Below are 25339 nucleotides of genomic sequence, written 5' to 3' on the forward strand. Positions count from 1 at the left end.
CGGGGTAGGGAAAATATTGCCTCTTTTGGATCGTTATATGGTCACGAAGCTATCATTATTCCTTTCTCTTTTCTCAGGATCTCTTTCTTGTTTTCCTTTGGGCTAGTCCAAACCCCAGATATTCATGTTGTATATTCTGAAATCCCTCTAGAAGCTTCTGCTCTTGCTCCTGTTTCATGCTGTAGTTTCATGGTTACTGCATACCAACTGTGTCCTTGCCTTACACCTTAAATTTTCACATGCTTCCCAATATCTTACCTAAAAAAATGGATGTCAGGTCAACTTTTTATCTGCCATATACTTTTGCCACCTTTCATAAACCTGCTTCCTTCATCTGTGACTACAGGAGGCCTTCTGCCTTCTTCTAGTTCCTTTTCATCAAAGCCCCTCTCTATCTTCTTTAAATACATATATTTTTAGTATTTCATAGCACCTGCTGTACAAGTATTGTTATGCACTTGGATGAAATAAGGCTATGGGTCCCATTGAACTAGTTTTGGCCTTAATATTTCCTTGTTAGCTACAGAGGGCCTGCCTCAGAGCTGCTTCTCCAAGCACTGTGTAGTACTGCCAGGAATGGGCCTACAACTCGTGGCTCATAGTTGAATATTCAACCACTGCAGCCTGGTCTCCAGAAGTAGAAGTTGTCAGAAGTTAGATGTTGCCTCCCAATGAACACCAGAAATGGTATTTTAGATGTGATTTGTTGTTGCCAGAACCCAGTGCCAAGCGTTCACAACCCACTTCTGTGTTCATCCTTCTTGTTCTGGCAAACCTCTCATGTGCTCCGCTGTTTAATTCCAAACTTTAAACTTGTCAGGATTTTTTAATTCAATAACTTTGTGGTGGAAAAAAAGTTTATTTTTAGTGTGTTTTGCAAACAATTCTGCAGGAAATCTCAGCTGTGGCTGGAGGTGGTGGGCTCTGCCCTTTAGCTGCTTGCAGTTATGAAGGCCTTCCAAAACGGGTGGCTCTAGAAGCTCCCAGCGTCAGGTTCATCATTAACCCACTGAAAGTCCCTGAAATCCCACCAGGGATGGTTTGGAGGCTCTGGATTTGCCTGAGGTGACCTGGAGAGGTGGCGATCTCTGGACCTATTACAGTCTGCCCTGAGCCTGGCAGCTGCCGCTGGAGCTGCCATTTCTGTCCTTGCACAGGCAAAACGCAAAGCAGGTTTAATTGCAGAAACTCCAAGGTGGCTTGTCTGAAGCCACATCTCTTTCTGAATTTTCAGTGAATGGTCACTGGAACCAAATAAAGTTTCAAAATACTGATCTTCTGGCCAGCGTTTTTTTTTTTTTTTTTAATTTAGATGACAGAGCTTATTGTTAGCTTCACTTTTTGTATTATACTTGTATCTTTTATCATGTTAATTGTCAGTAAGATTATGTTATGTAATGCAGGCAATTTTATATATATACTTAACAACCAGAACAAGATTTGTGTTATATTTACATGATATCAATCAGTGGGAGGACTGCAAGGGTGTTTCTTGTTAACCGCTCCAACCATCAACAAAATCAAGAGCACATGGTTTTCTGGTTTAGGTTCATAAAATTCCAACTGAAAGTAAACAATATGAAGTTCATCAACAGGAATCTGTATGTGAAAGCCCACTTCAGTATCTTTAAATGAGGCTGATGTGCATTCATCCCTAATACAATACCTGAGCACTCCTGATTACAGCTGCAGCCAGAGTTCTGATGCCTCTTTGATGCCAAACAGTGATTTGGCAAAGCAAACTGGGTGCCTAGTATTTGAATTTCATTGCCTCCTTTAGTCCAGACCACATGTACTTTGCTTATCATTTGTTGCAGTTTGGGCAACTTCAGCTGGCTTGTGCAGGTGGAGAGGAACACACCTGGGAGAAGTTGTACTGCAGTCTGTCATTGCTCTGGGCTCTGACTCCCACCTGCAACTTGAACAAAAGTGCTGTGAGTGGAAAACAATGGAAGCAAGAAGAAGGTTGGGTCTTAATTCAAATGCTGAGCTTGAAAATTAAATTGAAAACGAGTCTTCAGAAGTCAGGGTCATTGCAGGAAAGTCAAAATGAGCATCCTCAGCCCCAGCTTTTGTTGCTGTGCTTGGAAGAGGAAGCTCATCCCTGCATGGAGCTCTTTTTGTTGTTTGTGCATTGACTGACAAAATCTGGTAATACAAGCGGTAGGGGGACAGGAACGTTTTGCTGAGCCATGGAAGATGCAGAATTGAGTGGGGCTTGTGAGGGAGGGTGGCAGTACAGGTCTCCCTGGTGCTGGGAGACAGGCAATGTTTCTGTAAACTTCTAAAGGCATTTGCAGTGATTTTCTTGCTGCTGTTGATGTTCTTTGGGGATTTTTGTATTACGTTATGAAGATAAGGCTAGACATTTAATTTTGCTATGTAACAAATGCTACAAAAATGACCTGCAAATAGATAAGTATTATAGCTCATGTTAACATGAACTTTCACCTCACTACACTTTTATTTGCTCCCATTTCTTTCTTTCAAACATGTAAGTGATATCGAGGCCTGTAAACCAAGCTGCTGGAATAAACAAGAAAATGGCATAGACAAGGCAGGATAAATGGGCGGGGAGGGATTTGGCTGCGGGTTATCAGCCATTAATTATTCATTTGGTAAACAATGAGGGAGTGCAGAAGTAGCCAGGACAGGTAGGCAGAAGATTAGGTTGTAAGATAATAGAGATAAGGGCAAATAAAGAAAAAAATCCTTGGCAAATAAAACTGAATGTTATTCATAACTGTCACAAGCCTTCTTATACCATAAAAGAAAACACCAGTGAATTATTAATACCTTTAATTAAGGTAATTTCACCAGCATTTGATGACAGAGTTGAATATGACTCATAAAGCCAGAGTTTTACAAAACGTCAATACAGGAGGCCTAATCTGGGGCAACAGCTGCAAGCATTTCTGACTTCATGTTTGAGTAAAACAATGTAAAATCTGAGTTTATTTTTATTTAAGTTCACAGAGTTTGGCAAGACAAAGTGCTGAGTAGAAAGAAAGATGTGGTCACATGAGTTTCTAGCCTTTGTGATTTTGCTCTCCATGTGTCTGAGACAACTTGTACTGACCTCAGTTGTCTGCATACACATCAATATGTTGTGGCTTTCTATCAGTATTCACACATAAATTATTGTATTGAAGTTTTCTCAGCAAAGATGTATTGGCGGAGCAAGAAACACAAGGGTAGAAATAGCATAATTATCCAGTAATATTATGTAATCAGATTTTTAACTGATGAGCAGCAAAACATAAAGCATCGTAGTAGAGGGGGGCACAAGGAATGATCACTTAAATAATGCTTCAGGGAGGAGGGGGCTTAGAGTTGGTATGTGCTCCTGGACTTCGCCCTGGATCTGCAGTCCCCAGATGACCCCACCATGGGACCTGTTTTTCAGGGGACATTTACACTCAGTATTCAGGTTGTCACAAATGTTTAACGGTCTTGTGGTATTTTTAACAACGTTAAGGTCTTGCTGTACTGCAGCTATGTTTCCTTTTTGTTTTTTCTTTTTCCCCATACATTTGATTACTCTTGCCATTTCAAATCAGTACAACATCTGCAAGTCGTGACCCAGACTGCTATGTAAGGCTGCAGTGCAGCCCTGGCTGTTTCACCTCAAAGACAGATGTCCTTCTGTGGCAAATGAAATGATTTCAGCATAGATTTATGTTTTTCCCCGGTTTATTCCATCAATAGATGCTTCAAGATCCATTAAAGTTCTTGCATGAAAGCAATCATGAATTCGTCAAGGTTGGAAAAGTTCTTCAAGATCATCAAGTTCAGCCATCAACCTAGCATTTATTCTGAATCCCTGAACTTATTTCTCTGGATAGAGAAAACTTCTCATATTTGCTAAATGTTTAGGAATTTAATGTTTGTTAAATGTTTAAAGTGCAACTGAGATAGTTCTCTGCTGTAATAACGTGATTTCTGTTACTATCATCAGTTGTTGGTGATGCTATGTTCTGAGAACCAGTTCTCAAACTGAGTAGCTGCTGTTAGATCCTTGCTTACCCTGTGACATCAGGAACTTAATACTTGGGAAACAGCTGAATTGGTCATCCCTCCAATGGCTCTGTTATGTCCCAGAGCTGCTGCAATAAGTGTGCTGAGCGCTTATTCCCCTTAGCGCTGGGATGGAAGAAGCAGTGCTTTTGGTCAGGTGAAGAGAAGCCCATGGAGATCTCTGCCTGTGCTTCCTCTGTATGAGATTTGGACGTGTGAATGACATGTTGCCTCTGTGAGGAACTGTGTTTTCGTCAGAGGACCAGAGTTTGGGCCCTGCCACTTTCCCCAAGGCAAGAGGGATGCAGAGTCTTTCTGCAGCTGGGGGCACACGCTGCATTTGTCCTTCTCCATGAAGGGACAGCTAGAGATGAGTTTGGCTCGATTTTAAGTGAGGAATAAAAGTCATCAGTTGGGTGACAGAGGGACATGGGGCTAAGTATTTCCTTGGAAACTTCAACTTTTGTGAGGAAAGAACCAATGTCCTGCACTTCCTTTGCTTATCCCACCAGGAGGCCAGTACAGCCTCTCTAGCTCATCTGTGTCACTTATTTAATTTTTTTCCTAAAAACAATCCAATGCAGAGCATGGAGATGAGAAGCCTGTAGTAAGCTCATGTCCCCTCACACTTGCACAAACAAAGTTTAGGCTTATAATTACAAAGTCAGTTTTCATTTGGGCTGTTTTTCTTCCTGCTGTTTCACTTGGTCTACTCCTCTTACAGCAAATCCCACCCTTCAACATCTGAATTTGTTTCAGTTATTTAAATGATATAGTACTCATAAATAACATGCAATATGTAACAGCAGTAAAGGCTTGGCTGCTGAGAAAGACATTAAATAAATCCATGTTGTAATAATTACAAAAACTTTGCAATTTCCAGTGTCCCCTTTCCCCATATGTCTCTCTAAATTTATTTTCTATTTTCTTTTATTGCTTCTTATTTTTTAAACTGTATTCTTTTTACTAAAATAAAGTGAAAACAGGAATGAGTGTGCTTTTTTTTTTTTTTTTTTTTTTTTTTTCCCCTCTCTAACTATATAAAACTTTGCTTCAGCAGTATTTTCTACCTCTTGGCAATGGCAGCTTAGCACTAGCAAAAAGGGAGGGTGGATAATGTGACACGCATTTTACTTTCAGCAAGCTTGTTATACCAGCTCTGAATTTTTCATGAAGGCTTCAGTAACCTGTAGCCGAAGCTCGGGGGGTTTCCACCACAAAGAGGTGGATCGGCTTAGCTCTCACTTCCCATCTGGCACCGGGTGACAGGGACAGTCGGGGGCTGGAGGAAACCTGAAGAAGAAAAAAGTTCATGTGGGACATCCATTGTGATGCATGAAAAGCAAAACATGTGCCTGTTGTAGGGACATATCTTTGAAACACTTACTTATCTCTGGCTTCAGATTATATTTAGTCAGGGTGTTTTACTTGAGTCACCGGCGCAGCTGTCCTGTCTGTAAATAATACTACAGATAGACTCCCTCAGACTTTTTTCTTTTTTTTTCTTTTTTTTTTTTTTCCAAGCATGCATTTTCAAACTGTCAAGAGATGCTGTAGTACAAACTCTGTACCTCTTGTTTGTCTAGATGCATGTGCCGCTGCCTGGCTAAAGTAAGGCTTGAATTAGACAAAAGAACAACTTCTCAGCCTAGTTATTTAAATACATATTTTTTTAATAACACCAACAAAAACCCTGGGTCAAAGGAATTGATCTGATTTCCATTTAATTTATTAAAAGCAACCCAAATGTAGCTTCCTAGGAAATAAACGGATGCTTAAAACCCTCTGCAAAACAAAACCGTGTGCACTTGGCAGCCTTCTAGCTGTTGCTTCCCAGCAGCAGTGCCACTGCCTGTGCATGGGAGCTGGGCCGATGCATTGCTCCAAAAGGCTCTGTACACGCTCTGTTACACACAAAAGTAACTGCTGAAGTATTTTATAAGCAACATAAAATTCAGAAAGACAAAGATTTCCACAACTGCATAATGCCAGATTTTTTTTTTTTTTTTTTTTTTGCTGTGAAAATTCACTCCAAAAACAGGTTTCAGGGTCTTCGCATGCAAAGTCTGTGGTATCTTTCTATTATTATTGTTTCTTTGCATTTACACAATAGCATCAGTTAATTTGCTGTTTTCTGTGTATGTACTGACTGCTGAATATGTGATTCAGCTGGCCCCATACTTATGGCACACAGTCTGCATTTTACTCTGTACACAAACTAGCTAATCTCTGCATGAGGTTTTTCTCTATTTTTTCCGCGGTATATTGAGTGCTTCCCAGGCACTGCTTCAGTTCCAGGACTCTTCTTCGGGATAAGACAGTAGGGTGGTGTGGGTTTTTTGTTTGTTTGCAGGGAGGAAGGGGAAATAAGTAGACTTATGCCTAAACTCTGGACTAATTTGGGGTGGTCAGTCTAAGATGTTTGTGGATAGCAAGCCCCCCAGCTCTTGCTGTTCTAGCTTTAGCTGCTGCTGCTCAACTTTTCTGCCCAACTGAAGCAAATTTTTCCAAGAGGGACAGAAACTGCATCCCACCTGTGAATAACTTCCTTAGGTTCCTTGCCAACCAGGATTAAGCTCCTTTGTAGCAGAGGATGCAGCTCTCTGCGGTGCTTGCCCTGAAGCGTAAGGCCACTCTGCCACCCCCTGACTGCTCGCTAGACCACTTGCAATTTCTGCAGCCCTTGAGACAGGCAGCAGCTTTTCTTTTCTTATTTATTTATTTAATTACTTATTTTTCCTACAGAGCCCTGATTCAAACCCTGCAAGCATTAAGTGAAGCAGTCATCCTATGGGGGAAAAAAACAACAGTCAGTGCTGACAGAATTAAGGGATGTATTGCAGTGCGTTTTTAACAGCAACTTCAACTTTTCTATTTCCTGAATTTTCATGCTGTAATGTTGCAGCTTCAAGTGTCTTTACTGTGATTCCTGTTTTAATTTTTCTAAGTTGACAGTGAAAATGAATGGAAAGACTAGGATTTCAGTTCTGTGTCTTCATGCTAATGTTTAAGTTGACCAGGACAAGATAAAGATAGACTTCTGTGACTCGGGCTAGTGGGTTACAGGTTACAATTACTAGGTCTCACACTTGAAGGAAACTAATATTACTGACATTAAAAGACCATTTTGCTCTGATTCTTCAAAAGTCCTTGCTGTCCTTGGGGAAGCATTGGGGTTTGTGGGTTTGAAGCTGTCTACCAGGACCTCATGTGCCCACCACTCACGCTTGCAGCAGCCCAACTCCTCCTGTGCTCAACCTGCTTCCCCTCTCTCATCACATTGCTGTCCCCGGTGCCTTCCTCCCTGCTCTTTCAGTTTCCTTGAGCTGTTATCCTCTAGATAACAGGCTTTATTAAAATGATCTGTCAATCTTGCTACTGCAAGGTATGATCTTCCTGAGAAGCCTGTTCTAAAAGATAAGTGTGTTTGCAAGTTGCTTTTTGCTGTTCAGGGAGGTTAGGATGGATGTTTAGCATTGAAACCCAAATCTGCTAGTGGCACTGGGCTTTGGGTCTGGCTTTTTACCCTCAATGTCTTCTCTACCTGATGCACCTTGACTGCTCTTCCCTTTTCAGCCTGCTTAAGCATGCTCTGTATTAGACTTCAAGACATCTTAATATTTGTCTAATGTGGCTGGTTGCTCTTTTGAACTGCTTTCAGCATGTGATAGGGAAAACGCCTTTTTTCTTTTTTCTTTTTTTTTTTTTTTTTTATCCTCCACTAAGAGGCTTATGACAGTACTTGGTCATGGGAAGCAATGCAGCAGACACCACAATAATAATAATAATAATAAAAACCTCACAAAACTAAAAGCTCAGATTTGCAAATGCCTGGAGTTGAATATATTTTTTTTTGTTGTTCTGACCTGCATTTGTCAGTAAGATATTAAATAACCAATGTCAGGTTCAGCTTTTGTCTCCGGGGGTCAGTGGATGTAACCTGCTCCCCGTAAATTCATGGTTTATGAGGCAGTGGTGATCTCTGCGCAAGCGGGAGATGACTTTTGAACTCACGCAGCCTCCGATGGGAGGAACATTACACTTTATGGGCATGTTTAGGGGCTGTTAAGGCTGTTTAGAGGCTGAAAAGTCTTCCCTCGTAAATCAGGGAACTGGCTCGGGAGGGAAAGTTCTTCTTGTCCCTAGACAAACAAACCCGCCTTGCGAACACATCCCCTGCATCCATCCCTGCTGGAGAAAAATAGCAAGTGCTGTCATAAATACATTTTCTCTGCCTTTTTTTTTCCCTTAGCTCACAAGTAATACACTTCTTCTAAGTATATTACTTGTGAGGAAATCCATAGTAATCAATACTAAGGTTTTTCTTTTCCATGCTGCCACATGTTCCTAATGAGAAACAACCCATGAAGGGGGAAGAAAACTCTAATTATCAGTTCAGAGAGTTTGCAGAGAGTTTATTCATCAATACTGTGCTGTCTAAGCTGTTCCAAATGCTCAGTGAAGTAAAGCAGTGCCTTTCTCCCACCAAAAATACAGGGAAACTGGGAGGGAGAAATCCTGTTCCTGTTGAGCAACGCACAACAGAGCCATTTTCAGTCCCTTTCCAGTGTCGTCCTCTAGGCACTTGCACTATCACATACAATAGTGCTGAGTTACGGAGGTTTCTCCCTCTGTATACACACAGGGGACGTCCTGCACTATACTGCTGAGCCTGACTCATTTCCCATCACACGGCAGCCAGGGTGGCCCAAGACATCTTTACAGAAAGGGAAAGAGCAGGGGTCTTACTATCCACGGGGCAGAGCAAAGGTTCTGCAAGTACTTCCTGTTACTGGGTGGGGGGAAATAAGGTTGCGATGTATCCACTGGCAATTTCTAAGCAAGGGTCATTTCTGCAGAAACAGCACTGAAAACGTGGGTCTGACTCGGACAGAGCCTCTAGCACCCTCCTCCTGCAAGTGCCTGAGCCTTAGCTGAGTAGGAGCAGGCTCAGAGAGAACAAGGGCATCAGGATTAAAACCTGCTGTGTGTTAGCTCTCAGCATATCTGGACAGCTGCTTTTTGCCCTTTTAATGCTTTCCCCTAATTATTAATAGACAATCATATTGGGACTTACGGGTATTTTTTTGTCTTTTGGACTGTTGTTTCTGTTAAAGCAACAGGAGCCTTGAATCTTCTTGTGTGCACGTGCTAATTAGAAAATTGAATAAATTGGCACAAAATTAACTGTTCTTCTCAACTCAAAGGCAGAAGTTAAGTACAGGGTGAGGGAGATCAGATGGGACGTGTGCTATCAAAGCAGGCTGAAGGGACAGCTTTACATAGCCATAGTTATTCTTTCTCTACGCTGTTGTTAGCAGTCAGATACATATTTAATGGGGTTTCATTATATCCTATAAATGCTGGCACTCGAATACTTTCCCCAGGGCATTCTCTGAATAAAAGAAAGGAGAAAATGACGAACGCACTTAGCACATGCACCCACAACTTCACGATAAAAGCCAGCATTTCCCCATACAACACCTGTTGTTGTAGCTGGGTTAATTACTTTTCATTGTAATCAACTGCCTGAAATATTTATCACACTGCCTGTAATTTCCCAAATCTGAAAGCGACACCCATAAAAACAACAACACTTTTACTCTAATATTTCAGGTACTGCATTCTGTGGGTTCAATTTTTTCTCATTTTCAGTCCATTGTGCATTAATTATTATCAGAAATTTCCATTAATAAAAAGCTTATTTTTAAGTGAAAATGAATCTCTTACATCAAAATACTGCTGCTTGCAGTAATGATTTAACAACATCATGGTATCTGAATGTATAATACCATAATACTCCCCATTTCCATTCCTCCTCTCTTGCCTTTTCCTGAATTACAGGAGCTATAGATCATACAGACCTGTGGTGTGGCCCTGATGAAAAACGTGAACTTTATTTTCTGTAAGATACAAGACATGATTTTTATGGAGGGAAGATGTTTGCAGAAAGGAAGAAGGTGTGTAAGGAGGAGACCTGTGGCAAAGCATTTGGAGTAGGTTTGGGAAAAATCCATCCTGTAAGGATGATTTTTAAGGTAAGATTTGAGTAACTTGGCTGTTGAGTCCTTGGCTGTTTTGGTCCAGATTTTAACCGATAGTGGTAACATCCTGGTTACCACTAACTCAGCAATGGCTGTGCTCCTCCAGTGCAAGGAGATAGTTTAGCATTGCAGTCTTCCCCAAGAAACAAATCCTTTAGTCTCTGGGGAGGCCAAGGACGTTGATTATTCCAATGTAAAGCTAAGAAGTGTTGTCTTCTGTTATATCTGAGAAGATGGAGAAGCCTTGTTAGCACTATGCAGAGGAGGGAGAAAAACAAATTGGGAAGCCGTGTTCTGTATTTTTAAGGTTCTTTAAAGCGGCCTTTCCACAGCTCTGAAGTATGGACTAGAGTTGGAGCTAGGAGAGTAAATGTGGTAGACAAAGAGGAATGTACACGATGAAGTCATAGAATCACAGAACGGCTCAGGTTAGAAGGGACCTTAAAGACCATCTAGTTCCAACCCCCTGCCATAGGCAGGGATGCCACCCACTAGATCAGGTTGGCCAAGGCCCCATCCTGCCTGGCCTTGAGCACCTCCAGGGATGGGGCATCCACAGCTTCTCTGGGCAGCCCGTGCCAGTGCCTCACCACCCTCTGAGGGAAGAATTTCCTACTAACATCTAATCTAAATATCCCCTTTTTTAGTTTAAAGCCATTGTCCCCTTGTCCTGTCATTATCTGCCTGACTAAAAAAGTTGCTCTCCACCTTTTTATAAGCCTCCTTTAAGCACACCTCTGTTGGTGCAGCCCAGTAAAACACTAAGCCTGGATGATTGTTGACAAGTTAGCTGAAGCCTCATAAGCTAAAAGAAAGGTATGAGCATATGAATGATGGAGTGAGAAATGGGTAAGACTTTTTGATGCCCTTCTGACTGCAGAAAGAGCAAAATTGTAGCAAACACAGCTATCTATTTGGAAGCTAAAATTATCAGCTCAGACAAATGTATCCTTTCTGCTTTACTCTAATGTTTGAATACCTTTTTCCCCTCTTCTCTGAAATGATAATTTCTGTGGAGAGAGAGAGAGTTCTTTGGAAGTCATGCTCCCAGGTAATTACTATAGCAATGAGATAATTTTTAAGCAAAATGAGTGAGTTCTCAAGACCAGCCTGGATAAAACCCAAAGCAATGTGGTCTGATCTCTTGGCTGACCCTGATGTGAGCAGGAGGTTGGACTCGAGGCCTCCTGCTATCCCTTCCAGCCAGGATTACACTACAACCTGAAGACAAGGAGCCTGTAGCCAGGCACTGAGCTGCTGAGTGGTAAATACACTTTAACCAGCAGTGCTAGCTCTTTACTACTTATTTTGTGATAGGAAAAGGTGTGAGGTCTCCTAGAGAGTGACTGCTACAAGCTTGTGGAAGTTGAAATAGCCCCCAGATGGCTCTAATTTATGTCACTGGTTCTCTTGGTTTATAAACCTTTTTTGGGGGGGTTCTGACTTTTGCAATTTGTTTCACCTTTCACTTTTCCTAAACTATCAGTCACTAATAGGTATGTGCTGAAAACTTGCTGTTTTTAACCTCAGCACCTTTGTAGAGGAGAAAGCTCTGCCAAACCTTCAGCTGCTTTCTTGCATGTTTTCTCTGCTTTCCCTACCTTTCAGGTGTTGCCCCAGATGCTTACAACTCTTCAGCTTACTTATTTGCTCTGGGAAGCTTACAGTACATAGGGCTATTAATTGTAGTTTTTCAAATATAGTGTTCAGGTAATAGTGCAGTGTGGTTAGTTGGCTGCTGAAGGCTTTAAAGTCCAGGCAATTTAGAAAGAGTCATTGCCAGATGAGCTGTCCGTCAACAAGATTGTTATTCGTAGGTCTAACGTCGTATCCATGTATAACAAGATTTTGATTGACAGGAAAGTTTGTTTTAGAAGGAGCAAAGGTCAACATTTCCCTGACAGCTTAACAATGGAAATATTGCATCATCAGTATATCTTATGGAAAGATACATCTACATAAATGTAACATGCGATGGTGCAGCCCTGACACAAGTTGAAGCTCTGAGCTAGGATGAAGAATTAGAATACTTGGAAATAAAGTTACTTGTGCTTTACCTTTGTCTTGTAGCATAGTCTTAGAGTATCTCTGGGTATGGCTTGTGCACTGAATTTGACTCATGTCACGTAGAGGTGCCTTCTCTGCATGGCACCGTGGTTGAGTGGATGAGACGTTAATTGACTTTGTCAGGGACTTGCTTGGGGGACCCTGAACAAACGACTGCACCTGTGCTTCCCTTTTCCTCTCCATTTAAAAGGGAGAAAGCGTTTAGTCTCCTGTGAGTTTTAGGGATGAAGAACTCCCTAAGTACTTTTGGCTGTAAAAGAGTTAGTTTAAAAAAAAAAAAAAAAAGTGGAAGGTGCATAAAAGATGCCAACAACTGAAAAACCAAAAAGTTGAGAATATCAGTCCTTCTGGCAAACCTCTCCTCATCTTTCTGCCTGTTTTTCTTCCTTTCTCTTTCATTTCCTTCTCAAATCTCTCTGCTGTACTTTGACAGATGAGCTCATTCCCTCTAGTCCCAGCCTACTTCTCAAACAATTGATAGCTCTTCACTTTGCCTGTGAAAATTACTTTGGCATTTATTAATGTACATTAGGCTAAAGCAGACTAAGTTACTTATTGCTATAACAGAATTGTGTCATGATCTGAGATCTGAGCTATTTTTTCCTTAATTTTCCTGTTCCGTAACACTTGATAATCCCTTTTCCTAGTCTCTTATTGGAAGAAGTCATTTTAATGCTCTCTTTTAGTGCTACAGTCTGGCAGTTCTGATCTTCACATGTGCCTGTGTTATAAACCCAAAGGGACTGAACCAACTAAGCTCATGAAATAGAAATTCAAAGGACAAAGCTCTCCAAGCATCTTCCTCTAACACAGCCCAAGCGTTTAGTTAACATTTGAATTAGACACTGAAGGTCAACAAATTCAGGCCCTGCCAGCACAAGTGGGTCAGCGAGAGCTGTAGGTGGGAGCTCTCCCTGCTGCCCGTGTCCCTTTGTTCGCACATGAGGATATCACAAAAGGCATCATCTCCTGCGTGTCAGGTTTCTTTCTCCACTTCTCCAACATAGTTATCCTGTTCCCTTCAACCGCTAATGCATGGGGTCTCTCCTGGTGCCAGGGTCCCTCTCCATGCTGGGTCACAATTCCTGTCTTCTCCCATCTCTGGGAAACCCTTGAGCCCAGGCTGCCCAAAGACACCTCATTTTAACCTCACGGACCATAAAAAAGCAAGAGAAGCCTCCTCAAGGCACAGTTAGAGAATAGAAACAACAGTAATACAAGGAAGTGGCTTCTGAGGAGTGTTACTCATCAAGTTATTAATTACTTCAATACTGGTTATATTTTAATTCCTGAAAGCTAAAATTCAGTACTAATTATTATTTTTAACCTGAAAAATTCACCTAATGTAGTTGAAATAAAAGGTGATAACATTACTACCGGGAATGACAGATCTTTACTCTAAGTAATTCAGCTTTGTAAGCTATGCATTTTTTATTGACATTTCTTTGTTTTTAATTTTACTTGCAAGTAGTAACATTCCTGTTCTGCATGAGCAGAAAAGTTGGGACCTTCATGTCTGATAGATACTGATGCAAGCAAAGCTGAGCTGAATTTGTATTATTCCCCTTCTTCTGGCAAGAAAAAACAATCTTTTTTTTTTTTATAGGCATTATGTTTTCATTAACATTTTCCATGGTAAGTTTTAACGTTTTTGCAAATTAAAGTAAAATTCAAAGCCTCAGTATTTTTTCCCCCAGCCAAAACACTCTGATCCACCATAATTACTAGGTTATTTCAGTTTGGGTTACTGCTGCAAATTCTTGTGATGTGGATTTCTCATCTCAGGCTGACCTTCAACCACTGCCCAGCTAGGGAAAAACGATGCTCTGGACTTTGGTGACAGTAGCTTTTTATGTGTAGAAATGCACTTAAGGAAGGAGAAACACTACAAAACCCAACCCCGCATAACGAAGTAGTGAGCATCTTGAAACACAAGGAGGGCACAAGTGCTTATCCCTGGAGGCTTTAGTTGACTTGGTAAGGTTTCACCCAGCATTTTGAACCACTTTAATCTGCCAAGTGCATTGTCTTGGTGAGGGCAAATGATAGAGCGCCTTGTTGTTCTGGTTTTAATGTGATTAATAATCCTTCCATTGCTAAATGCTAGCATATCTCTGACTTTGCAAGCCATGTCAACAAGTGACTGGCAGCTTATCTAAATGCAACTTTCTGCGGGTGAGCAAGGGATGAGCAACGCCAATAAAATTCCTTTCCTCCCAGTTCACCCACACTGGCCCCTGAGATGATGGCACTTACCTACTGGAACAACATGGTTTCACCTGCCTGGTGTGAGAGCAGATAACAAGGCTTTGTGATGCAGCAGTCCCACCTGGCTGAGGCAGGCTTAGACCTCTGTATGCTGCCATGCAGGGTGCAGTTGAGAATGCTGAAGGTTTTTAGGATCACCCTCTACCAAAGTTGCCCCTGGTGCAATATAGGCACATAGCATGCATGCTCTCCCTAAAATGATGGGGTTTGCCCGTTGGGATAAGAAGGCATCAACAGGTTGCCTTTCCAGCAGTAGCCTACATGTGGGGTAGCATGGTTGATTAATGTTTGTATCTGTGGCTCTCGATGCAGGAGGATGCCCAGAGCAGAAATGCTGTCCCTTTCACATATTGGAAGGAGGAATTTTTGATAATGGGGATACAGCAGCTTCCGTGTGTGATACAGCCAGTGCAGGCATTGCTCTGCACCTTGCCCCGGTGGCTCAGAGCAGGCTGAGTGCAAGCACTTCCTTTTGCAGATTGCTTTTATTCCATCCCAGCTCTCTGGTTATCTGATGGAGGGTGATCCCGGGGTGAACCCGGAGCTGTTGACATGGGCTGGGTGGTAGGCAGCTGCAGGATGCTGGGTGCAGGCAGCATTAACCAGATTTAGTGCTGAAGTAAGTTCATTGCATTTAAAAGTGTCTTGCAAAGCCTTTTAGAGCTTATTGTTTGTACTTATTTCACTCTGCTTTATTCCAGCATGGTTGCACCAGCTCAGTCCTTCAAATGTGTGCTGCTGTACTGCTGTAAAAGTGGTTTCTTCGTATTTCGGTACAAAAGCAGAAAAAGTGGGGTGAGCACCCGGCTGGGGCCATTGTCTGGCTGCCCATTTGCACCAGGCTGAGGGCAGCCCCGCATCTGCCATGTGCCAGAGGGATTCCCTGCCGGGAGCCAGGGCTGCTTCTCCTGCCAACAGGAGCAGGAGTGGGGCCAGCACGCCATCAGCTTGCACCGGCAGAGAGCTGACAGGCAGCTCTAATCCACGCTGCTGGTACCCAGGGATGGCAGGGCATGAGCGCGGGGACAACAAAATAGCTGAAGCTGCACGGTGAGTGGCAGGGCTGGCTCCTGAGAAAACCATAAGGGAGGGCTCTGTCAGGACCAGCAGGACACGTGCCCCTTCGTTTAGTGGAAGGAAATGTTGTTGCCCGTGCTTATATGAGTGTTATGTCCCCTTTGTGGAGGGGTGTACTGAAATTCTGTATGTTATAGTGTAGGGAGGCAGAATCCATGCCAGCGGTGTAATATATGTATGTCTGGGGGGGAATTGTGTTGTTATGTTGTCAATTTTATCATACAGCATCAGATGTAAGCTTCACATCTATATTTCTAACTGGTTTGCAAAGAATTTGCTTTCACGACCTCCCAGTTTTCATCCTCCAGTTTGATTTATCAGGAAGTGCCGTGTTGACATTATGCTGCTGTTGTGTTTTTGATGGCATGCAACGGAAGGAATATAAAAGTCCAGTGTAAACGCTTTGGCTAAGCGAATGTCACTTACTCTATGTTTGCACTATCCCTGGCACTGTGGGCCCTGACCCAGCTATTAAAACATAATGTTAATCATCATCATCATAATCTGCAGCACGCTGCCGCACTGCCAACTGGCTGTTGGCACCAGCTCTTGGGGAGCAGAAGGGAAGGCTTTACATCAAACGTTCTGGTGCCCAAGTTCAAATTTACCATTTTTATCTTCAAAGCCCATCCCAAAGTGGGGAAGGGACTGCCTCACGCCTCGGAGATCATGACCTCCCATGACAGCTACATGCTTCCAAGACAATGGATCTGTCAGCCGCAACAGAGAGACTTGGAAGGGTGGGAGACAAAGATCTCTAGGCAACTTGGCCCACGATTATGGAATGCCTGGAGGAGATCAAAACCACCACAAAACTCGCCACCTCCACATCACGCTTAAAGACCATGGCTTTTCGTTTGTGCTTCCCCACAGTACACCGTCCCCTCACAGAAAAGAAGAAAGTCAGTGTAAAAACACGTGCTTGTAGGGGTGTGGAGGCAGGAGGTGGGGTGGAAATGTAGATATATTTAGCTGTTTGCTTGCACAGGAGGCGCTCAGGGTCCACGATGAAGAGTCCGGTGCAAATGTTCAGCCATCTGCACTCTCAGTAGTTGGGAACATCAGTGGGACCCATTGTGATCTTTATAATGACAGCTGCCTGATAATTTTCTTTGCAAAATGCTGTGTTCAGAACCGCACGAGACTACACTAGAAGACCAGTACTACGTGTAAGATGAGCACTAAAAATGAAGGCAGCTCCAAATGAAATGCCTGGAAAAAGGTAAAGATCAAGAGAATACCCCTACTAAGTTTCACATCCCTGCTTCTAAGGATGTCTGTGATTAAATAGGAACAGGCATGGGCCTTACATCTACATTGCTGAATGCTTCCCAGGAGGTCCACTCTCATGCACACTTGACATTTCTCCTACATAAATTAAATTGAAGTGATGTCTATGTAATTTAGGATTAGAGTATTAGAGGCACCTCCCAGCGCCTCTCAAGGAAACTGCTGGTGTTTTGTTAACATTAGCAAGTATTTCTAATATGGAGTAGGTTGTTAGTGGGAATAAGAGCATTGTGCATATGAGGAGTAATATTGTACACATAGACATTGCAAGAAAGGAATATTGTTTTTATTTGTAGTTGGAGGAAAACTGAGTAGAGAACCATGTTCTTTAACTAGTGACTAACTTACCAGTATTTTCCAGCCCTCAACTCTCTATACAAACCTTTCATTCTTAAAATATGCATCCTTCTTCAGTATATTTTGAGTGACTTATGTGTCATAGGCCTCTTTCTTGCTTGCTTGCTTTGCTTTAGTGGTATTTAGAGACTTTATTCTGCTTGATTTTTATTTATTTTTTTTTATATATTCTGGAACTAGATTAGTACAACCCTCAGAACGATTTCACCTTGTGACAGCTAGTCTTCCTGTTCCTGTTTGCACTTTTTGAGTAAATATTGCACCCATGTAACAGTAAAGCAAGCTTTCAGAGGTAGCTTATTGTTTTACCATGAACAACATATTCACAAAAGAAGGATGAAATAGTCACATGTATAGCTGACAGTAATACTAGTACTTCACATTTTTTCCCAAGCATCAACAACTATCATTTGCCCTTTCCTATGGGATGCAGCAGCAGGAAGTCCTATGGTTCTGGTCCCTCTTCTAACAGTATATCCTGACCCTTTTCTCCCAGCACCAATTCCCTTTATAACCCTTTTCCTCGAAACTGGGAAGACTGGGAGATGCACTAGAAATTAAGAATAAAGAAGGCATTTTATAGGGGTATAAATGTAAACACAGGCACCTCTCAGTAAAAGATGTTGATTGAAGGTATGTGTCCCATACCTAAGAAAAGGAAAAGGACACTGCTGGAGCAGAGCAGATTAGGAGTGGAAAATGGGACTAGAAAGAAGAAGAAAATTCCTTGTCTACATATCCTGGGGGTCCTTCCCTGGGATTCCACGTCAGCCTCCTGCCTCTGCTCTGGCTGACTTGCTCTGGCCTTTTCTCTAGAGCTGCTGAGATGCCCTCATCTATCCAGCTTGACCTGTAGCATCAGCTGCTTGCTTCTCTTATTTCAATGGAATCAACAGTTTGCCCACTCATAGGAAATAAAAGTTGTTTTAGCTAGAGGCTTTATACAAATAAAGTAGTACAGATCTACAGATGTGTCAGGGTAAAAACTTCATGTCTCTACAGATTTACACATTCTTGCAGTCCCTATTAAAAAATAAAAATAAATAAATAAATAAATAACACTACCAGTAAGCAGTAATTCTGCCTGGTGAAAACCTCCATGACTAAGCCCTTTGATATCCTGAACAATTTCTTCTTGTGCGAAATGTGTAGTATCATTGCATATGGTTTAATTTCTGAGGAATTAGTAGCCAATTTTCTGACATGGGAAGAAAAAAAAAATCCTATTCTGTCGACAAGCACTGTCATTGTCAATTGGCAAAAATGGGAAAAGCACATTAAGGAGCAACTCTGCAAATCAGTTATTTCATGCAAAGGCCTTGAGGATCTCTCTCTTTTAAGATTACTCTCCTCTTTAGGAACTCTTTTGTTGTGTTGTTGTGGTTCTTTTTTTTTTTTTTTTTTTTTCCTCCCCATGTCAAATGTGAGAGGGTAAAGAATTACCCTATTGTAGTAGCCTGAAAGTCAACGTAGTTTGTGTTATGAATCTTTTTCTTTTCCCATGACAGTATAGTGTGAAGAAACTCCTTGAGTGGTGAGATACATTGCAAATGTGGTGAATTGCATTTGCAAAATAAGTACAGCACAAACTCTGTTGCCTTCTAAAACATGTTAACTACTGTTAGGTTCCTTGGAGGATTTATAAGCCACCTGGATCAGCTGCTGTAGTTACAACCTGAGGAGTGATGGCCTCCGATTGCATGCCCTGCAAATGCTTAACAACCACTTTGGGAGTAGCAGAACTGGCGCAGCCTCCACTGAAACTTTCCTTACAAGCTTTCAGATGAGAACTTGAACCTCAACCCTCTCTTAAATCAGTGTCAATGTGGTTGTCTTCTCCTGGCCACCTGTTTCTGTGGAACTCGTGGGATCTTGATGCTTTTGAACCCTCAGGGATCGGTCACTTTTTAATGAAATTGATCTATGGATTCAAAAGGGAAGAAGGAAGAAAGAGCAGTAAGAAACAAGCTGGAAGACAGGTGACTGTGTGAGACTAAACGTCTTGGGAAAGGAGGATTCAGAATGTAACACTCCTCCCTTCATACTGCAGGGACTCATGAAGCCCTGCTCTCCTGGTTATGTTTCAGAGGGAAGCACAGTAGAAGGTTTATTCCTTACTGCGATATAAGGAGCATATGCTGGTCTGCTTTTATGGAAACTAGATAAGAAGTACTTTTTTTTTCTCAAAATAATCCAGGGCAATGCAATCAAAATAAGCATTTACATTTCAAGGAAATATTGCTAGCATACTGTACCTGGAAAACACTTAATTCTGCAAAAACTTTAGATCATGGGACAGGGTTTTAGCTTTTGTGAGTCCTCTGTTGAAGGCAGAAGACTGGAACATAGCATGCCTTTATAGATGTATTTCCTTTGGCGGACTTGGGGTTTTACACTTGTATTTAAACAAAACTTCCACTGATATTTTAAAGACTTCTGTTGCTTCATATCTGGAGTCTGTCACAGTCTGGTGTCCATTTACCTGGGATATCTCAAAGTTACAGTCAGAGAGGATGGTGGTTTGGTGGGAGCAGACTAAATATCATCGCCAGGAGAAAATGAATTTCATAAAAAATTCATGGGTTTACTTTATGTCTGTGATTAAAATAAATAAATAAAACATACACAAAATAGATGAAAATAAAATATTTTCTTAAACACTACCTCTCTATCTCTTTAGACACAGGCAAAGTGACGCTATAATTAAGAAGTGATGAGTATGGGCAGACTGAATAACAGGTAGCATACATTGGATATCTAGTTTCTTTTATATTATTTAAGCTTTCTCTGTTTGATAAACCTGGCTTTACCTGAGCTCATTCAATTGCTAAGATGTAGGTGATTGTGTAGATTCACCCAGAGAACTGGAATAATTTTCTGTGTATCCTGCTACTTGCAGGAGATGTTCTGCAGAACTGTCAGAGGAGCGTTCATCGCAGTGGTGGATTTTGAATTTAAAAAAACAAAATGCCAAAGTTGTTGAAACTGTGTTTCTTTAGGAAATATTTCTATTTTAGCTTGTAGTTCTAGGGAATGAAAATGAGGTCTTGTGACAATACCTGTTTTCAAATACATATTTCATTCAGAGCTGTACTTAGACTGCACAGGAAGAGTGAACACAACATTTGACTGGATAAACCAAGCAGAATATAATTGGAGAGCAACCTTGCATTGCCAAATGAGATGCATTTCACTATTTATCTGACTCCTTCATATTAATTTGACTAATATTTATTTCTGTTCTCACCCTTTGTCTGGAAGGAGCTTCTTGGAGAGTCACACAAGGAGAGCATTTGTTTATGTGCGCTTGTGTGTTGAAATTTACTAAGGATCCAGTCTTCCAAAAATATTCTTGTGGTTTTAGATTAAACCCATTTTTGATATGGGTAATTCCTGACAAGCATAACCTTTATGATCTTTGTTGGATTTATAAAAGCCGGATCAAATGTGTAGATAACTGTGTTCAGTGTGATCCATGGAGATCTCCCTTTCTGGCTTTCTGACATACCCTCTCTGTCTTAGACTATGGGTACATTAACAACATCCTCAAAAAGAGGAATACTTGCACATTAACAGAGCAATTTACATTATTTTATTTTAAATCACTGAGTGGAAAATAATACTGAATGTCTTTTCCCTACCTGTCCTGGGATATTTGTAATCCCATGGGTGGTTCTGGATTGAGTCTACCAGCCAAAAAAAGACTCTGGACTGAGTCTTTACTTGACCAAAGGCATCTATGAGTATGGGCAGACACAGGCTTCTGCTTATGCAAACAGAAATCTCTCTCCATTAACTCCTAGCATGGAGGATCCTGTCCCAGGATCCCCCAGATTCCTGCCCCTTCCAAAATGCTGCCTTCGTGTGATGACAGCCCTCTGTCCTTTTTATCTCTAGGAGAGCAGAGCAGGGGATTGTTTGGGCTCACAAAGCATTTCTTTTAGAGAAGAGAAATGCTCTTGCTTGTAGGCTGTGATGCAGCTCAGCTCTCTGCAGTATTAGTTTCCACTCCTTTTGTTTTTCACTGTCAGCAAGTGTTACCATGTATACTACACTACATTTCCCTGTCTGTGACTAAGGATTCCTGTGCTGGCTGAGGGGTGGAAATAATAGCAAAAAGGTCCTGGTGGCCGTGGGCCTTGTTCTTTTCAAAACTCCCGCTCCCATGGCAACAAGGCCTATTAGAAGGTAGCAGTCTTGTCACCACAACTTTAAGTCCTAATAACTCAGCCAAAAAGATAAAACGAAATGTGGCAACCTTATCTTGCTCCATCTTTTGCATAAAGTAATTTCTCAGAAACATGATCAGCAGTAGAGACAACAAGTGTTTAAAGGGGAGAGGCTTTGAGAGGAGCAAAATCCATTCACATCCGAGTTTTGAAAGATGAGTGAGAGATGGAAGAAAACATGATATCGCAGCAATCTTTTTACTTCTTCGGCACAGCGAACAATTGACCCAAAGTTTCAGATTTTGAGATTTTTATGATTAATAGGCCAGCTGGAGATTTGAAAGTTGCCTTGTATCTGAAATTACATTTGCTTTATGAAATTATTATTGATTACAAACACTTCTGCTCCCCCAAAAAATGGAGAAAAAGGAAAAAAAAAAATAGTTTAAACACTTCCTGATCAAAACAGGAATATTTTGTTCAAAGATCATTTTTTGAAGTGACCTATATTTAAAAGGTATGTTGTTTCCTAAAGGCAGGCAGTATGGTTTCACATTTGTTACCTGTCCTGGCTTCAGTCCTACTGCAAGAGCATAACTGGCAGTGCAGGTTGGCTTTAGGTGTTGAAGACTCACTCATCTTTGTAGTTACCCTACATATATATTGCCTATACAGTTGTATGCCATAAACAAGTGACAATTCCTGCCCTTGTTGCAATTGCAAATCCAAGTGTTACCATGGTATAGTACTACTGGATGTTTTGAGCTGAGCAGAAATGGTAACAGAGGTGCTATTCTGATACCTCATAAACTGGATTTTATGTTTCAATGTGAAAGGCATCCCAGTCGTCGATAAAGCTGCTGGGAGTGAGGTCTGTTTGCTTGAACCCAGGGTGGTTTTGACCAAGGGAGGACCTGACTTATCCCTGAGACAGTGAGGGGACTGCCCACATCACAAGCAGGGACTCGTCTACAGGAGGTTTGCCGGTCCACTGCTTTAGCAGGCTGGCCTGGTGTCCAAGTTAAAAAGCTGTAATCAGACGGCCTCAAGCCTGATGTGTTGCTTAGCATATTGCAGTCACTTTCTGAAATACAGAAAAAGCAGCATAGAAACCTGACAAAATACCAGACAAAAGACAGTAAAGGCAACCTGAGAAGCAAGGATGTCTCACAGGGGCTCTGCACTTTCCTTCTGAAAGCAGGTTATGTAGGACGCTGCTCTCAGCACTGTTCTTCAGCCTCCCCAGCTCATGCACCCTCTCTCCTGGTGTTAGGTTTATCGCTTAGGTTATCGAGCAGTGTGATAATCCCGCGTGAGGGCTGTGCATTTCAAAATGGCTGAGGGATGCCTGCGGAGTGAGCCAAAGTGCATTTGTCACTGTGTTAAAGGGGAGAGACATATTGACCACGTAGGTACATGAATTCTAACACCTGGGGGTCTGATATGAAAAACTGTGCGAGAGGTAATAAAAATCATCACAGAGACAAATGGTTTCTTTTTCACTGTGGAGCTCTCCTTTTAGGCATGGGACACATCCTCAGCGAGGCTGAGTTACCCTGAGGCTGGATCTCCTTTCAGAGATAAGGGCAGAGTAATTTGTTTCCCTTTGACTGGAACATGGGTTAAAACACGCTTTGCCAGTACTTAGATCTTTCTTTGTTCTTTTGTTGCTATAATCAGAAAAAGGATGAAGAGACCTTTTAGCCAATAATAAAAAAGCCAGCTCCCGAAGTTCAGTTTCTCTTCCCGTGTGAGGGTAATATTATCACAGTGTTTTAGGACGCAAGTATGTACACAGATTTTGGGGCCTTGACTGAATGTGTAGCCTCGACTAGAAGATTGGCCAGGTCCTTTTATAAATAGTAGGTAGCTTCAAGCTTGGCTACTTAAGTGGTGTTGGTATTCCTGTGGATAAAGTTCTATTACCACCAGAATAACTGATCAGAAAAAAAATACTGTATATTATACTTCTGCAAGCATGTTAAAATTTGATTTTCAGTAAATTTGGGTCTAGTACTTGTTCTGATGTCTGCATCAGTTTGTTCTAGTGATTCAGGTGAAAACCTCATAATAGCCTTTGAGAGAAAAATCAGATTAAGCTTTGCACTTGGGGAATGGATTTTTTTTGTTCCCTAAGCAATATTGATGCTAGCATGGTTTTAGGTGTTGTGTTTGTGAGTCAAACAGATGTGTGTACATGCAGAGCAGCTTCAAAACTTCTAATACTTTTCAGTATATAGCATTACATTTTATATTTTACTTTTCCTCTGCTTTGTTTTGCTGCTGACTCTGTGTGTGCCTGGGTGCAACTGCTCCTTCAGGTTTATATCTTATATGAAATCATTAGAGATGTCTTGCTTCTGTGGAAAAGCAGAAAGGGAAATAAAGTGCATACAAGTCCTGTTCACAGTGGATACTCTTTTGAGCTGGATTGGTAAAAGATGAATCAACATATTTAGGCTTCAGCTCAGAAAATCACCTAGCTTGAGCAGCTGGGTGAACCTCACTAGAGTAGAAAACCAGACTATTTATTTGAGTTGAGAATGGATTAGAAAAATATTTGAAATAATGAAATTGAATTTCTTGATTTTTTTTTTTTTTGAGACAGAGTTGAGTGAATAGTAGAAAGCATAACCCTGTAGCTCTCAACATATTGCTAGCATCTAATATGCTTCATGCCTGGACTACAGCTTGCTTAATTTTGCTTTGTTCTTCCCCAGACAGTTTACAATGCTTGTGTATTGAATATGTGGAATCTGTTGGCACAAGGCAGTGGAAGAGTTAAACATGGGTGAAGAGGGAACTCATTCTAGGAAATGTAAGGCTTTTGCTGTATTTTGGTTGTTTTTAATTTTTATTTGCCTTGTATCTACTAAAGCAATATGGAAGAGTGTGTTCTTGCTGATTGCAGTGTGCAGCCAGATGGTCCACCTGTAGTTCTGGAAGTGCAGAATGGAAGTGTAAGATGATGAAGGATCTAGAGGGGAAGGTGTATGATGAGCAGCTGAGGTCCCTTGGTTTCTTCAGCCCAGAGCAGAGCAGGCTGAGGGGAGGCCTCATGGCGGCCTGCAGCTCCCTCAGGAGGGGAGCGGAGGGGCAGGCGCTGAGCTCTGCTCTCTGAGGACAGCGACAGGACCCGAGGGAACGGCATGGAGCTGGGACAGGGGAGGGTCAGGCTGGGGGCTAGGGAAAGGTGCTGCACCCAGAGGGTGGTTGGGCACTGGGACAGGCTCCCCAGGTAGTGGTCAGTGATGGGGACTGCACTAGCTTGTTAAAAGCTGTGCTACTTATAAGCAAGTAAGAGATCATGGATTTAAAAGACTGTGAGAGTTGTTTTCTGCCATGTATAGACACACAAATAGAGGTACAGTATTTTAGCGCAGATCATTAAGCTACTTGGGCAGTGGCATGCACGAGACTCCTCAGTCGCAGCATTGCTTTTTGTTTTCTACTGCATTTTCTGGTATTTCCTTATGCAATATCCTTCTGTGGGTTTTGTTGTTGTTTTTCTAAACTCGACGGGGAACAACACAAATACAAACACCCATGCACGAGGTAGGACTTGAGTTACCCTCGCACCCTGGAGATTAATACTGCTTGTGGGTTTTGCATGTCTCCCGTATTTGGGAGCTTTCATGTGATGCTGCTCAAACAGAGCAACCAGGAGGAAGGAACAATGTCCCTCTATCCAAGGCCGGACCCGCATTGTTCTGTGCGTAGCCTGCTGATGAACGTGAGATGGCAAAGTCATCGTCATTAGACGGAATTTAATAGCGAATCAAAGTTGGAGGAGAGAATAGGCTGAGCTCAGCTTCAGCCTCCCTTGGGTCCTGCTGAAAGATTAGAGGGAAAGAGCAGGGCCTTGCGAAGTTGAATGTATCAGATTGTTTTTCAGTAATAGTTGTGCCTGTTGTAAGCCCCTGAGAACCACCCAGTTTAACTCTTTTTGGAAAAACAGATCCCACAGAGGCTGAGGAAGCAAAGGAAAGGAGATGTGAAGGAGGGAAAGATGATGCTTGATTTTATTTCGTTCTATTTTATATTTTAATT

The 25339-nt window shown here is 41.8% G+C and overlaps 1 protein-coding gene and 1 long non-coding RNA gene across 2 annotated transcripts in view; one reads left to right on the plus strand and one right to left on the minus strand.

The window, feature by feature from the left end:
• The window catches only part of SMARCAD1 (SNF2 related chromatin remodeling ATPase with DExD box 1), a 119962-nt gene that overhangs the window by 6633 nt on the left and 87990 nt on the right, over window positions 1-25339 (plus strand). The gene's annotated exons all lie outside the window — the stretch shown is intronic.
• Window positions 5022-25339, minus strand: part of LOC311436309 — a 54287-nt gene continuing 33969 nt past the window's right edge. The window contains exon 5 of the long non-coding RNA XR_014692744.1: window positions 5022-5310. This is a non-coding gene — a long non-coding RNA (uncharacterized lncRNA). The remainder of the gene's footprint in view (window positions 5311-25339) is intronic.

This window comes from Aythya ferina (assembly GCF_964211825.1).
Source record: "Aythya ferina genome assembly, chromosome: 4".
In the NCBI taxonomy this organism is placed as follows: Eukaryota; Metazoa; Chordata; class Aves; order Anseriformes; family Anatidae; genus Aythya; species Aythya ferina.